Source organism: Macaca fascicularis, chromosome 5, assembly GCF_037993035.2.
Source record: "Macaca fascicularis isolate 582-1 chromosome 5, T2T-MFA8v1.1".
NCBI lineage: Eukaryota > Metazoa > Chordata > Mammalia > Primates > Cercopithecidae > Macaca > Macaca fascicularis.
The window spans coordinates 109,705,662-109,722,532 of NC_088379.1; positions in this window are offsets into that span (position 1 = coordinate 109,705,662).

Sequence of the window (16,871 nt, forward strand, 5' to 3'; positions counted from 1 at the left end):
TTTTTTCACATTGTTATCCTGGTTTTCTGGCTTCGCTTGGTGAAAAGACTTTTTTTTCTCCATTTTATTGCCTAAGAACCATTGCTGAAATTCTGTTGACCATATAAGTGAAGATCAATTTCTTTTCACTCTATTCTGTTATTTGTATTCATCTAAATATCTTCTTTAGCCAGTTGCACAATGTCATGATGACTGAAAATTTATAGTGAGTCTAGAAATCAGGCAGTGTACATTCTCTTTCATGTTGTTTTTCAGGATCTGTATAGGTATTCTAAGCATTTCCATATACATTTTAGAATCAACTCATCACTTTCTACACAAAAGCCTGTTGGAGTTTTGACTGGGATTTCTTTTTATATATAGATAAGTTTTTGGAAAATGGACAGCTTTACAATATTGTGTCTTCTAATCATTAAACATAGTTTATGGATAACTTAGAATATCTTTAATTTCCCTTGAAAATATCTGTACTTTTCTACTAGAACTTCGCACATATTGTGATAAAGTATCTCCAAATATTTTAAGTTTTTCTCAAGATTGTAAGTGGTGTTAGTATTATAATGTAACTAGTTACTGGCAATGTAAAACGTGTATACACATTTTGAAGGGTTATGTCTTCTTGCTCAAATGATCTTTCATAATTATGAAATGTTTCTCATGTCTATAAGATTATGAGGCTCTTTGTCCGATAGTATATAGTTCATCTGAAACTAATACAGCTATTTCAGTTTTCTTGAGATGAGTGCTTGCATTACATATTTTTTCCATACTTTTACTTTCATAAATAAATATAAGTCTCATGTATAACATACAGTTGTGATTTGCTTTTTTATGAAGCGGGATAATCTCTGTATTCAATTTGGAAAAATAAGTTCATTCAAATTTGATATGATTGATTTGATACCTATTATTTCATGATTTTGTTCTATTTTTCGTTTTCTTTTTTTTCCCAAGTTTCTTCTTTCTTGTGTACTTTGAAGAAGGGTGTTATGTTGTTATTATATTTGCTTTAAACAGCCAATTGTATATTTATAAATTTAAAAATAGAGAAAAATTGTATATATTTATGTATAGATTTTCATTTTTAGTGTTCTATCTTTGGTAATTTTATTTACTTGTTTTGTTTTTTTAATATGGGGTCATTTCTTTCTCCAGCATGAAGAACATCCTTTAACATTTCCTAGAGTGCAAATCTTCTGGCTTATATTCTTTTAGCTTTGTTTATTTGAGAATGTACATATTTTGTATTCCTTTGTAAATATTTCACTGAATATATAATTTTTTAACGACTTTTTTCTTTCAACAGTTTATAGATGCCTTTTAATTTTTATCTCACTTGAATTTTCTCTGATGAAAAGTTAGTGGTTATTTTTATTATTGTTCCCTCATATATGTGTGCCATTTTTCTTCATATTCTTTTAATATTGTTTCCTCTTGCTTTGATTGTAGTAATTTAACTATCATTTGTCTTCACCTGGGTTTGTTTGGGTTTAACATACTGTCTGGTTGATGTCTGATTAACTAGATGTCTAGTTTGATTTTTTTAAATATTTGGAAAATTCTCAGCCATTAGTTCTTCAAATACTATTTATTCTACTCTGCTTACTTCTGAGATTACACACACATACACACATAGGACAACACAGTTAGGAAAGTGTTAACAGTTTCATATTGTTGATGAGAAGAGTGCAAGGTAAGATTCAGACAGTGGCAGAGGACAGAATCATGGAACTTGTTACATGTCAGAAAAAGGATCCTGAATTTCATTCTATTAAAATGGGAACCATTAAAGTTGTTAAGATGGAAAGTAGCATGGTCAATTTGTTTCTTGTAAAACTGAAAAGAATGAATTGGAGGTAGAAGTGACTGGAGAAGAAGAAATCAATGAAGTCCTGAAAATAACTCAATAGCAGCAGGGTGAGAAGGTAGCATGAATAAGAGAAGCTAATTATGCTAACAAGTGTAAGTAACTACCTAAAACTATGAAGTGGGGAGTGGGAAGAAGCTGGGATAGTGTCAGGGTTTTTTGCCAAGGTTATATTATAGCACAGAAGTTAAAAACACCTTTGCTTCTCCTTGTAAATGCTTATGTACTCCAGTAATATACTTTTCATAAGGAAAGTTTATTATTTTGTCTCTGAACAAGACAAAGCTCAAAAATCTATATTGGCATGGTATGATAAGTGGACCAAGCATGTATTTGCAGGTTCAAATTTTAATATCTAGTCTCTGCATTACATTTGGCCTCTTAGGTGATTCTGGGACAATCTATCATTTCATTAACAGAAGTCTGTAGTTCTTTACTTGTAAAATGAGAAAGCTAAGATTAAAATATTGTCTTTATGTTCTTTTTTTAGTGAAGCAGTTACTACAAGCTCAAATACAAGATTTAGAGCTTGAGGTTATTGGATCTAATGAATGTTTGTGAATCACTATGTATCTCTATTCTCAGTGTATGTGTTTATAACTGAAAATTTTATTTAGGGAGATATTTAGGAACATGGCTTATAATGGCAGATGTTCCAACTGCCAGGATATTTGATGCCTTCCTAGTAGCATGCATTAGTTTACTAGGGTTTCCATAATAAAATATTATGGACTGTGGCTTAAACAACAGAAATTAGTGTTCTAATTCTGGAGGGTAGAAGACTAAGGTCAAAGTGTCAGCATGGCTCTCTTTCTTTGGCTGGTAGATGGCTGTCTTCCCTCTGTCATAGTCTTTTCTCTGTGCCTGTCTGTGTCTTAATCTCCACTTCCCATACGGAAACCAGTTATACTGAATTTAGGGTGAACCCTGATGACCTCATTTAACCTTAATTACCTGTTTAAAAACCCTATCTCTAAATACAGACATATTCTGAGGTAGTGGAGATTGTGACTTCAACATACAAATTTTGGGTATTACAATTCAGCCCATAGCACAGTGAACCATAGACTAAGGTCTCAGATCAAATGTAACCTCCTCAGAAAGGCATCTTCATGTGATTTTTCAAAATCAAAGCACCCTGTTTTAGTTTTCTCACAGCACTAAAATTTATCTGGTGTATTTCTATTTTGCTTATTTATTGTGCCTCCTCTTCAAGAGGACAGAGGCCCTGGTCGACTGGTCCATTCCTGTACTTCCAGCACCTGTGTTTACAATGATGGCATATAGTAGGCATTCAATAAATAACTGTCAAAATAGATTGTTGTAAGACAAGGATTCAAAACATTTATATTGAATATAATAAAAATTCTTGCAACTTTGAACAGATATTTTGACAAATATTATTTCTGTTCAAAATTGCAAGAAATTTTATTACATTCAATATAAATGTACAACACACATTAAAAACAAGGCTTTGTTTAAATGTTTATTCATGATATGAAAGTCTTTAAAATGTTCTATACAAATTCTGAAATATAGATGGAAAGAAAGCCATATTTTAAAAGTAATAAAGTATGAAGTAATTCAGTTAATTTTAGTATACATGGATTAGTAAATAACTGCTATAGGAAGCTTGCATCTGATTTCACAGCAGGCCAGGGCTTAATTAAAATTTATAACAAGACTCATTTTTCTTAGTAATCACACAAAGATAATTTAATCATCACTATATATCTCTATTTTACAAATTGTCTTTTTAAGCCTTGCATGAATTTTACTCACATGAATTTTACAACCATATGAAAGAAGAAACATTTTCTGAAAATGGACATCCATCAAAGAATCGTTTAAGAACAGACAGAAGGCATGACTTCTCAGCAATACTGTGCCTTTCACTTTCGTTATTACAGATTTGAAATGTCAAGTAGTGCAAATTCAAGAGGTTGGCCCATAGTAACCTAAATGGCAGTGGTAGCATTAGAAGTAGTATCCAGATTTCTAGATTTTAGCTGAAGCTATCGTTACTCAATCACCTTGTATCAAGTATTGTGTGCCTGTAATGATTGAATGCTGCTACCTAGGTAGCACTCTGAACCAACAGATAAAATATTTTACCTTGTTTTGGCCAATATATGGTTTCTAGAATTCAAATTTTGTGTTGTTTAGGGGTTGAAAATAATGTGAGTAGCTTCACTTCTCTTTCTCTCTCTCTCTGCCTATATATATATTTTTTCTTTTGCTTTTTGAGATGGGGTCTTACTCTGTTGCCCAGGCTGGAGTTCAGTGGCACAATCATGGCTCACTGTAGCCTCAACCTTGAGGGCTCAGGTGATTCTCCCATCTCAGCCTCCCAAGTAGCTGAGACCACAGTTAAACACCAGCATACCTGGCTTATTTTTAATTTTTTTTCTGTAGAGGTGTGGTCTGTCTATGTTGCTGAGGCTTTTCTCGAACTCCTGGGCTCAAGCTATTATCTCAACTAGGCTTTTCAAAATAATGGGATTATAGGTGTGAGCCACTGCACTTTTCATATTTCTTCCTTTCTAGCCCATTCTACCCCTTAAACAACCTCAAGAGGTTGGTCTTTGTCAGGAATCCTTTGGCCACAAGTGGTAGATACCCAACTCAAAATAGCTAAAGCAAAGGAGAATATAATTAGATTATTATTATTATTTTTTTTTTTTTTGAGACGGAGTCTTGCTCTGTCACCCAGGCTGGAGTGCAGTGGCCGGATCTCAGCTCACTGCAAGCTCCGCCTCCCGGGTTTACGCCGTTCTCCTGCCTCAGCCTCCCGAGTAGCTGGGACTACAGGCGCCCGCCACCTCGCCCGGCTAGTTTTTTTGTATTTTTTTAGTAGAGACGGGGTTTCACCGTGTTAGCCGGGATCGTCTCTCGATCTCCTGGCCTCGTGATCCGCCCGTCTCGGCCTCCCAAAGTGCTGGGATTACAGGCTTGAGCCACCGCGCCCGGCCTATAATTAGATTATTTATATGGCAGGGACAAGAATGACTGAAACCAGAAGCTCAAATGATGCAAGTGGTAACTGTTCTTGATCTCTCTCCCAGCTCTGCTTTTTACTGTTGGTAAACATTCCAAGGCTCTAAGTGGCAACTCCCAGAAGCTCCAGATTTATGTCATCATACTGCTTGTACTTTTAGTGAGAAGAGGTTCTCTTCCCAATATTTCTACACAATTTCTATGATCGAGGAACCCTTAACATTTCTATAGCTCTTACTATTTCCTGAATCTCTCTTATTCTAGAAGGCATATACTTTCTATCCATATGTCTCAGGGTGGGGAAATTATCGAAAATGAAGAGGAAATATTTACCTTTCCTATCTCAGCATTCTTCAACATTCCTAAGATATAGGACAAGGTAATAGTTGTACTAACTTGGCTTTTCCTTGCAGAGAAACAATACTTGTTTTTATCAAAATATTGATTACCTCTTCATATATATAACATATATATATATAAGCTATATATCTATAAGAGATATATGTTTTTTTAAATATATATATATATATATATTTTTTTTTTTTTTTTGAGACAGTCTCGCTCTGTCACCCAGGCTGGAGTGCAGTGGCATGATCTTGGCTCACTGCAACCTCTGCCTATAGCATTCAAGCAATTCTCGTGTCTCAGCCTCCCCTGTAGCTGGGACCTACATGTGTGGGCCACCATGCCTAGCTAATTTTCATATTTTTAGTAGAGATGGGGTTTCATCATGTTGGCCAAACTGGTCTCGAACTCCTGGCCTCAAGTGATCCACTAGCCTCTGCTCACACAGTGCTGGGATTATAGGCGTGAACCACCACGCCCGGCGGTTACCTCTTCTAAATATAACGTGCCTACTTTTCTGTGGAGATCGTTCCATTCTCTGTTGGATGTAATCTTAATGAGACATTCAACCAAGAACTTTTTTTTTCCCCCTGAGGAAAGAGTGGGCACCCGACCCAAACTAGTCTAACAATGTGCAATTTCTGAAAGTGATTCAAGGTTTGAAAATAACCAAAGGTAATTTATTTTAATGAGAAAATAGCCTATTTATAATTTCCTTGTATTTATGTGTTAGGAAATGCTCTGGCCCATGTCCTTTCAGAAACTTGATGTCTCAACTTCTATGCCTCCCCCATATCAGTCATAAATAAAATTATCGAGAAATATTTTCCAATCACTGTAAATTTTTCACCCATTCTACTTATTATTCCTTTTCTTCTTTATCTCATACTTTAAAGCTTAGTGCAAAAGATGAATTGTAAGAAAACTTCTCAACTCTGGTTTTATCCAGAAGAATATATTACTTCCTAAATCTCTGCCCTTGTGTCATTTAAAAATATATTTCCTTTGTAGTTCCCATGGTATTTAATTGTGACTAATTGAGCATATGACTCTTGCTGGATGACGAGTTTCTTTTAGGGTAGTTAGTGGATTCTTGTAATTTTTGTATCTTCCCTAAATGTCGTTGAGCTGTGTATATAGGAAAACACACAAGGATTTTGTATTTTTTGTGTGGAATGAATATGTGAATAGTGTATCTTCAGTGCCAGATGGCTATTTTCTCAGACTATTCCTTCAACTGAAATCAGAAATTAATCTGAAGTAAACATATCATAGTTTTATCACCGTTATAGACAACATTTCATTTGGCTTTCACAAAGTTGCATGTATTATCTGAATCATAACATCTGAAAAATAAATAAGCACTGGCTCAGGAAAGAGTGGAAGATGCTTAAATTATTTAGCTTCCCATGTGGGTGGCTACTATTTTTCCGAGTTCTACAGATGCCAAAGAGTCAAAGGTATGAGACTTCAGTTGGCCTCATTCCATCTTGTGATAACTTCTTTATAACATATACTCTGTCTACTTCCAGAAAATGAATGTTGAGGTTCCCTTAAAATAAAAGCACATCCAAGAGAACTGAATTAAACCTGAAAGTAAAATCACAAACTGCTAGAAATGGGGAAATAGTTTTTCTAATAATTTAACTTCAAACTTCTTACAGAACAAAAAATGAAAATATGATGATTTATAAAATTTAATTTAATCAAAAAAGTATATAGCTTTGAATTAACTTATGAATGTTTGGCCCTGCTGTAGTCCATTTAATGTTGCCTTAACAGAACACCTGAGGCTAGGTAATTTATAAAGAAAGGAGGTTTATTTGGCTTACAGTTCTGGTGACTGGAAAGTTGAAGTTTGGGCAGCTTTATCTGGTGAGGCTCTCATGGTGCTTCAACTCATGACAGAAAGAAGGAAGAGTGTGAGCATATTTAAAGACATCACATAGTGAGAGAGGATGCAAGGGAGAAAAACTGAGGGTGTGACTGTTTTCTACAATGCACTTTCCTGGAACATAATCCATGCAGAACTCACTCACCTGATGGGAGGGCATTAATCTATTCATAAATAATCCAAACACTATAACTCAAACACCTCCTAGAAGGTGCTAGCTTTCAAAGCTACCACATTGGGAATCAAATTTCCACGAGAGGTTTAGCAGGGAAAACCACATACAAACCATAAAAGGGCCTCAATTCTTCAGAGATCATTGCCAAAGTATCTTTTAATAATGAGGTCTGGAGTGAAACAAAAGATATATTTGTGGCTTCTAATTATGCAATTTAAAATTTAGTTACAAGTATAGTAAACCAAACCCAAACCCAGCAGAGTAAAAGAAATAACAAAGATCACAGCAGAACTAAATGAACATAGATGAACAAAACACTAGCCAACTGAATCAAACAGTGTATCAAAAAATAATCCACCATGATCAAGTGGGTTTCACACCAGGAATAAAGGGATGGTTTAACATACACAAGTAAAAAACATACAAAAATAAATACAACTAGAAGCTGTTTTTTTTTTTTTTTTTTTTTTTTTAAAGATAAATACAATTGATAGATCATGAGTGAGATTTACCAAGAAAAGAAGAGGGACAATTCAAATAAGCTCAATTAGAAATGAAACAGGTAATATTACAACTGATACCACAAGAATACAAAAGATCATTCAAGGCTACTATAATCACCTTTACAGACATCATCTAGAAAACCTGGAGGAGATGGATAAGTTCTTGGAAATTTAGATTAAATTTAGATTAAACCAGAAGGAAATAGAGACTCTGAACAGACCAATAAAAAACAATGAGATTGAAATGATAATAAAAATATTGCCAACCAAAAAAGTCCAGGACCAGATGGATTCACAGATGAATTCTATCAGACATTCAAGAATTGGTCCCAATCCTATTCATTGAATCCCAAAGGACAGAGGAAGATGGACCTCTCCCTAAATCATTCTATGAAGCCACTATCACCCTAATACCAAAACCTGAAAAGGGCATAACAACAACAACAACAACAAATAACTATGGACGAATATCCCTGATGAACGTAGATGAAAAAATTCTCACAAACTGCTAGCTAACTGAATCCAATAGCATATCAAAAAAATAATCCACCGTGATCAAGTGGGTTTCATACCAGGGATGCAGGGTTGGTTTAACACAAACAAGTCAATACACGTGATACACCATATAGACAGAATTAAAAACAAAAAAACACATGATCATCTCAATAGAAGCAGAAAAAGCATTTAACAAAATTGAACATCTCCTTATGATTAAAATCCTCGCACAATTGGCATAGAAGGAACAACATAGAAGTTGAAAAATGGCTTTTCTTTTTTTTTTAAATTATTATTATTATTATACTTTAAGTTCTAGGGTACATGTGCATAACGTGCAGGTTTGTTACATATGTATACTTGTGCCATGTTGCTGTGCTGCACCCATCAACTCGTCAGCACCCATCAACTCGTCATTTACATTAAGAAAATGTTGCACATATACACCATTGAATACTATGCAGCCATAAAAAAGGATGAGTTTGTGTCCTTTGTAGGGACATGGATGCAGCTGGAAACTATCATTCTTAGCAAACTATCACTAGAACAGAAAACCAAACACCGCATGTTCTCACTCATAGGTGGGAACTGAACGATGAGATCACTTGGACTCGGGAAGGGGAACATCACACACCAGGGCCTATCATGGGGAGGGGGGAGGCGGGAGGGGGGAGGGAGGAGGGAAAAATGGCTTTTCAACATAAATGTCAAAAGCCATTTATGACAAACCTGCCGCCAACATTATACTGAACAGGGAAATGATGAAAGCATTCCCCATGAGAACTAGAACAAGGCAAGGATTCCCACTTTCACCACTTCTATTCAACATAGTACTGGGAGTCCTAGTCAGAGCAATCAGGCAAGAGAAAGAAACAAAGGGCATCCAGATTGGTAAAGAGGAAGACAAACTCTTGCTGTTTGCTGATGATATGATCACATACCTAGAAAACCATAAAGACTCATACAAAAAAGCTCCTGGAACTGATAAACGAATTCAGCAAAGTTTCAGAATACAAAATTAATGTACACAAATCAGTAGCAGTGGTATATACCAACAGCAACCAAGTTGAGAATCAAATCAAGAACTCAACCCCTTTTACAATAGCTGTAAAAATAAATAAATAAATAAATAAATAAAATATTTAGGAATGTGCCTAACGAAGGAGGTAAATGACCACTACAAGGAAAACTACAAAAAATTGCTGAAATAAATCATAGACAACACATACAAATGGAAACATATCCCATGCTGATGGATGGGTAGAATCAATATTGTGAAAATGACCATACAGCCAAAAGCAATCTACAATTTCAATGCAATTCCCATCAAAATACCACCATCATTCTTCACATAACAAAAAAGAGTCCTAAAATTCATATGCTACCCAGAAAGAGCCCAAATAACCAAAGAAAGACTAAGCAAAAAGAACAAATCTGGAGGTATTACACTACAAAATTCCAAATTATACTATAAGACCATAGTCACCAAAACAGCATGGTACTGATATGAAAATAGGCACATTGACCAATGGAACAGAATAGAGAACTCAGAAATAAAGCCAAATAATTTCAGTCAACCGCTCTTCAACAAACCAGACAAAAACATAAAGTGGGGAAAGGACACTGTATTCAACAAATGCTGCTGGGGTAACTGGCAAGCCACATGTAGAAGAATGAAACCAGATCTTCATCTCTTACCTTATACAAAAATCAACTCAAGATGGATCAAAGTCTTAAATCTAAGACCTGAAACCATAAAAATTCTAGAAGATAACATCAGAAAACTCTTCTAGACATTGGCTTAGGCAAAGACTCCATGACAAACCAAGAACCCAAAAGCAAATGCAACAAAAGCAAAGATACATAGGAATTAATTAAACTTAAAAGCTTCTGCACAGCAAAAGAAACAATCAGCAGGGTAAACAGATCACCCACATAATGGGAGAAAATCTTCACAATCTCTCTATATAATAAAGGATTAATATCCATAATCTACAAGGAACTCAAATCAATAAGAAAAGGCCAACAGTCCCACCAAAAAGTGGACTAATAGCATGAATAGAAAATTCTCAAAAGAAGATATACAAATGACCAAAAACCAAATGAAAAAATGCTCAACATCACTAATGATCAGGAGAATACAAATCAAAACCACGATGTGGTACCACTTTACTCCTAAAAGAATTGCCATAAGTAAAAAATAAAACAATAATAGATGTTGGCATGGATGTGGTGAAAAGGGAACACATTTTACACCGCTTTTGGGAATGTAAACTAGTACAACCACTGTGGAAAACAGTGTGAAGATTTCTTAAATAAGTAAAAGTAGATACACTTTTGATCCAGCAATCCCACTACTGGGTATCTACCCAGAGGAAAAGAAGTCATTATATGGAAAAGAAGCCATTATACAAAAAAGAAACTTGTTTATAAACGCATGTTTATAGCAGCACAATTAACAATTGCAAAAACATGGAACCAGTCCAAATGCCCATAAATCAACTAGTGGATAAAGAAAATGTGTTTTGTATGAGTGTATACACACACACACACACACACACACACCAGGCAATACACACATATACATGCCAGGGAATATTACTCAGCCACAAAAAGGAACAAAATCATGGCATTGTTAGCAACCTGGATAGAATTGGAGACCATCATTCTAAGTGAAATAACTCTGGAATGGAAAACCAAACATCATATGTTCTCACTTGTAAGTGGGAGCTAAGCTATGAGGATGCAAAGGCAGGAGAATGATACAATAGACTTTGGGGGTGGAAGAGGTATGAGAGATAAAAGACTGTATATTGGGTGGTGTACACTTCTTGGGTGATGGGTGCACCACAATCTCAGAAATCACCACTAAAGGGACTTATTCATGTAACTAGACACCACCTATTCCTCCAACACTTATTGAAATAAAAATAAATAAACAGAATAGTAGCAAAATTGAATCATGTTCTAAGGTTTTTATCTTGTCTTGTTTTCTCTTTCTCACAAGTATCCCCACAGAACAGAATGAAAAGAAATGTATAAATCTAGCCAACAAATACAACAATCCTAATTTAATAAGGATTAATAATTTTGTTAAAGTGAGAGCCAGGTGATAAAATTAATTTTAAAGACAAAAACCGCAATTACATTTGCACCAATCTAATGTTACAACATAATTTAAACAGTGGAAATTCCCGCTAGACCGCTTATATACACATCAGGCATTTGCTGTGTATATATTGTGAATAAATTAAAATAAAATTATAAGGTTAACTACATAGAGTTTAATGTTAATATATTCAAAATATATAATTCTATAAAGTATGTGTGCATACATTCGTTTGTGCTAGTAGGTGATTTAGAGAGCTCGAGCCAGATTCTTTTCACTGGGCCACTGCCTTCATCCCACAGGTACGTTGAATATGCTTCAAAGGGATTATGTCTCCAGAGAAATGACATTGGGCTGAATATGCTTGGGAGATTACATCTCTCCACCCATAACAACAATGAGTGACACATGGGCCACAGGTAGCAGAAAAGCCCCGCTCCTTTCTCTCAAAGCAGGGTATCATTGCTGGGCAAATCACAATGTGTTCAGGGCTCTCTATCCCTGAAATGGATCAGGACAAGTCTAAACTTTATGTGGGACTACATCATTGCTCAGCCCTTTCCCTATCCTCTGTAATTCTTCATAGGTTTTTCCTCCAGAGTCCTTCTATAAGCTATAACGCACCTGAGTCTCTGTCTTAGGCTCTGCCTCTAAAGAACCTGTTTGAGGACTCTTTTGGATAATACGCTACTATTATGCGTTTTTATGTTGAGAATTTCGCTGAAATCCAAAAGCTCCAAAGCCAGTGCTTCAGTCACCATATTTTTGCAGTCCAGGTGGACTGAAAGCAGGAAAATTTCATCAGACTTGGTATCAGGTATATACTGACTGCTGTGTAATGGTACCATCTAAGAAAGAATGTAAGAAAAAAAATCTAGGGTAGTTTATGCATAGTCATCAAAATCACATCTAACTGTAAAATCACATCACGCTCTCCTATATCAAGTATTTCTTTGCTAATAAAACGAAAATTTCGCCCTTCAATCTGAATGGCCATTATTTTTTTTAAAAGAACCTATATACGCTATGAGTAAATGACACATGATTTTGCCAAACTCTTAACTAGCACTATCTATCCAAAATTGCTACATGCATACCAAGATGAGCACTGTTTGACTACAAATATCCTTTCATCCAGATCTGATGAAATATTTTAACTGTGGATATTTAGAAGCTTAGTCTTATCCTAAGTAGTCATCATTTTCCCCTGATGATCCTTAGAATAAATCTAAATACAAAAGTAATTTTTCAGTTTCAGATTCAGATTCAAATGTGCTAAATATTCTAAAATTCTAATTTTTGTTATTGTTATTCTAAGAAGTCTGTTTACTTTAGTAAATTTCAGACATTGCTTTGTTGCATCTCTTTCCCTCTTTGCACAACCTGGTATTTCTGTGCATTCTGCTCTTACTGCACTGAAAATACTTATCTGATTCTGTTTGCAGAAATAAATGGTGGCTTAGTCTTTTGTACTCCCTTATTAAGCTGTGCCCCAGTGTTTGCTTCTCAAAACCGTACCCTAGCAGACCACCTGACTGTGGCATCCTTGTTTCTTAATGGATTCTACCTTAGAAACACAATTACCATACCGGTAGCTTCACTGATCCTTTCTAGTCTTGTTGACCATTTCTTTTAGATTAACCAATAGCCCAAGGCCAATGTTAACCACCCTAACCATGACAAATCATCCATCTCCCTTGTCCCTTAGGCTTAAATAATCCCTCTATGCATAACAGGAAGCACTACTTATTCTTTTATCAAAAGAGTTTTGAAGGGGAGACTATGTACTTGGCAGCCAAAAACATTTTTCCCCATAGTCTTTTTTAATCTCTGCTTTCCCACAACTGTACAAAAAGAAGAGAAAATGTAAACTTGAGTCTCATTCAAACTGATGAACGGCTAGAAAATTTAACTTACATTTAAGTACATATTTAAAAGAAATTTTCAATTACTATAGGATCTGCTATGTGCTAGACACTAGGCTAGGCATAGAAATATGAGAATATACATCACAATATTACTACCTTTAAGAGTTTAAATAGGAACATCCATATTAATAATATTTATAAAATAATGGCTCATGTTTAGCAGAAGTAGGAAGAGCTACATAAAGAGGATGTCCCAATACTGACAAGGAATTTCGAGATAGCTTCACTAAGGAAGTAGTATAAATAGAGCCTTAAAAAACAAGAATTTTTTTATCAAATAGATAAAATAATGAGGATAAAATAATTAAATTAAGGATTCACATGATCAAAGGCACAGAAGAATAATAGAACATAGATTGGTTAAATATTAGGAGTCTGCAATACATGGGCATATAGTAAGAAATCAGGAAGGTAATTTGGCAAGATGAAACCGGGAAAGTAGATTGATTTTTAATTATTTTTGATGAATCAATAATAGCTTTGGACTTATTTTTAGGATTTAATGTTAGGCAACTTTTGTTCAAGTGGGCAAAGTCAGAAAACAGCAAAATATCTATGAGTCACATTTTAAAGATTCAAACAGAACAAAGCTTTGAGTCCTATAGGAGAGTGACTACACGTACGATGTGTGTGTGCATGTGTGTGTGTGTGTGTGTGTGTATCCTTGCAAGCTATGTTATTTATTTTACTGGATAAAAGAATACCAGTAAGATAATTAGAGTTCGATTTTAGTCACTAAAAGATTAATATGTGAGGACATTTGTGACTTAGCAGTACCAAACAGCTTTCCAGTGCTATATTTTACCTTTGTATAGTGCTTTGAAATACAATGAGGATCCTCGTGCATTACTTCACTTCTTTCTCATAACCACTCCAAGAAATAGGTACTACAGTCGTCTTCATCTAACAGAAAAAGTGAGACTCAGAGAAGTGAATTGCCTTACCCAAAATCATACAATGTTTTAATAGCAGAATGCATGTGTGTCAACAACACAGAGCATTGAGAAATCCAAGAGACATAGCCCATTGCTCTCAGCCAACCTGCCCACTGTCCCCATAGTTAAAATAATCTTTTTTTTAATTTTTTTATATTAAAAAAAAAGAAGAAAAGAAAAAAGGAAAAAAAATAATCTTTATCTTCAAGGCCCATAAAAGTCACATCTTAACCATAGGCACTTTTCAATTATCAACGCAGAGCAGCACCATCCTCACGCATGCCCTAGTGTGCTACGCTGCACTACTCTGGAGAGATCTGAGCACCACCATCTTGAGATGCAGCCCTAGTTGTGTTGAAGTGCAGTTCTGCCCCTCCCATGAGGCAATTCCTCCTCCAATGTCCAGCACCCACCACTGCCTTAATCACTGGGCAAGATGTTCTTGCTTTGGAATAAGGTGTGTGTGTGTGTGTGCGCGCGCGCGTGTGTGTGTGTGTGTGGTGTTTTAAGACTCTTTTTGACTCCAAGGTGTATGTTTTCTGTGAAGTCCTTCTTTCCTTATTCCTATGCCTTGGACAAGCTAGGAGAACAGGCGGGCTGCATGTAGACTGCAAGGACGGTTGCCTGCATCCTTATAGGCAATGTAAGGATATTGAAAGCCCTGCATTTCTGTTTTAGGAAGATACTAGGTGATTGTTATCTCTTCTGCCTCAGAATCTCACTCACCAAAAAGAAAAATTTCATAGGTTTAATTTCTTGATTTCAGACATGGTCCAGGACATATTTGAAGGTGGCAACTCTTAGAAAATATTTCTCCTTTAAATATGTAAATGTAACCTGAGAGACAAATTCTCCTGGGGGATCCTATCTCCCTTCTTTCTCTCCTCTTGGTGTGCATGTTGTGGTGGCTTCAGAAGCCCATTGCAATCAAACAATAAAGATTTGAAGTAAGTTTAGTGCCATTTAGATGAATGAATAAAAGAGATTTATTAACCTATATGGTTGAAACATAAGTTGTGAATGAAATCTATAGAGAAGAATGGGAATAGAGAGTAGACAGTAAAGAATTACATGAAGAAAAATGTTGACAGCAAAGAAATAAAACTGTTTCAGAATTGATATTAACTGGGTGATTTGGGTATTAATTAGGCAATTTGGATATTAATTAGATAATCTGTTTCTTTTGCAGAGTCCTATGAACTAGAAATGAACCTGCAAGGATGGTTGTATGTGTGTGTGTGTGTGTGCAAGTAAAATCCTGGGAATGGTGCCAAATTGAAGTTCTTGGAAAATTGAAGTCCTCAATTTTCCTGGAGAACAGGTTCAGTAGTATTAGCAGAAGCTTCAGCAGCAACATCAATGAATTATATTTAGGATGACTAAGGCAAATATCTTCAAGGCTGGAATGTTTGTTCTGTCCTTCATATTGAAGGAAGAGTCATTCATTACTGCTTCAAGGAAAGCCTACTCAAAAAAAAAAAAAAATCCCTGGTAACGGAGATTTATCATTTCCATGGAATACTACAATTTGAGAAGATCACTGGAATTAGAGCCAGTCAAATCTTGGCCCTTATGGGCCAAGAATCCTCAGAAGTACATTTTAGCACTATTTATTCAATTTGGTGGACATCGGCTGACAAAACAATGAGCTAGTATTTTCCATAATAGAGATTCAAGAATTATTGTTTTTCTCTCTAGAAACCAAATCGAAAAAAAGTAGAATCTACTATAACATATGAAACTTTTTAGCTCAGTTTACTCCACTCTTAAAAAAATAAGATTTAGCATGTTAAACACCTGACTATCTAAAATATTAGTTCTGTAAGAGTAAGAAAGGTGTCGTGTCCCTAATGTTTACAACCTTGCTTTAGACATAGCAGACCATCAATCAATATTGGTGAATAAATAAATGATGCATGCAATAGAGTTATAGCTACCTACTGTTGTAGCCCCTTACCACTATTAAACGTGTTTAAAGTTATGAAGTTAAATTACTGCGATTGAAAATATTAAATGTGAAAGATTACCAATTAATGTGGACAAGGGAAAATAATGTTTCCCTTTTCTAATCAACTCCCTGAGTCCCTTAAGTACCATTGAGGTGGCTTTAGTTGAGTTTGGATGTGTAAAGGTTGTCTGTTTGCCACTTGCCAGCAGATGGCCTAATTATTCCATCATTCACTAAGCACTGGACCTATTCTTTATAAAGAAAAGCAATTGATGAGAAATAACTTTCCTCTTGATTTTTTTTTTCTTTTTAGCAGAGACAACATTTCAGTATATTTCACATTATTTTTCATTGGATTAAATAATTGATTAGATATGCTAATTTTAACATAGCCTATTGTAATCAATAAGGAAAGAGTACAGTTTTTTTTTTTTTTTAAATATATGCCAAATCATGTAGGACAATCTATAGAGGTGACATACTAATATCATTGCCTCAGAGATAAATTGATTAATCAGCATCTATGAGTAAATGAGACTCTTTATTTTCCTCTAGACAGTCCTTACAAGTCATTTAAAGTATTGTTCACATATAGATAACTTTATAAATTTTTCTGAAATTCAGTGAAAAGAACTGTGATGTCCAGACTCATTTTACCTGTAACAAATTTGCTCA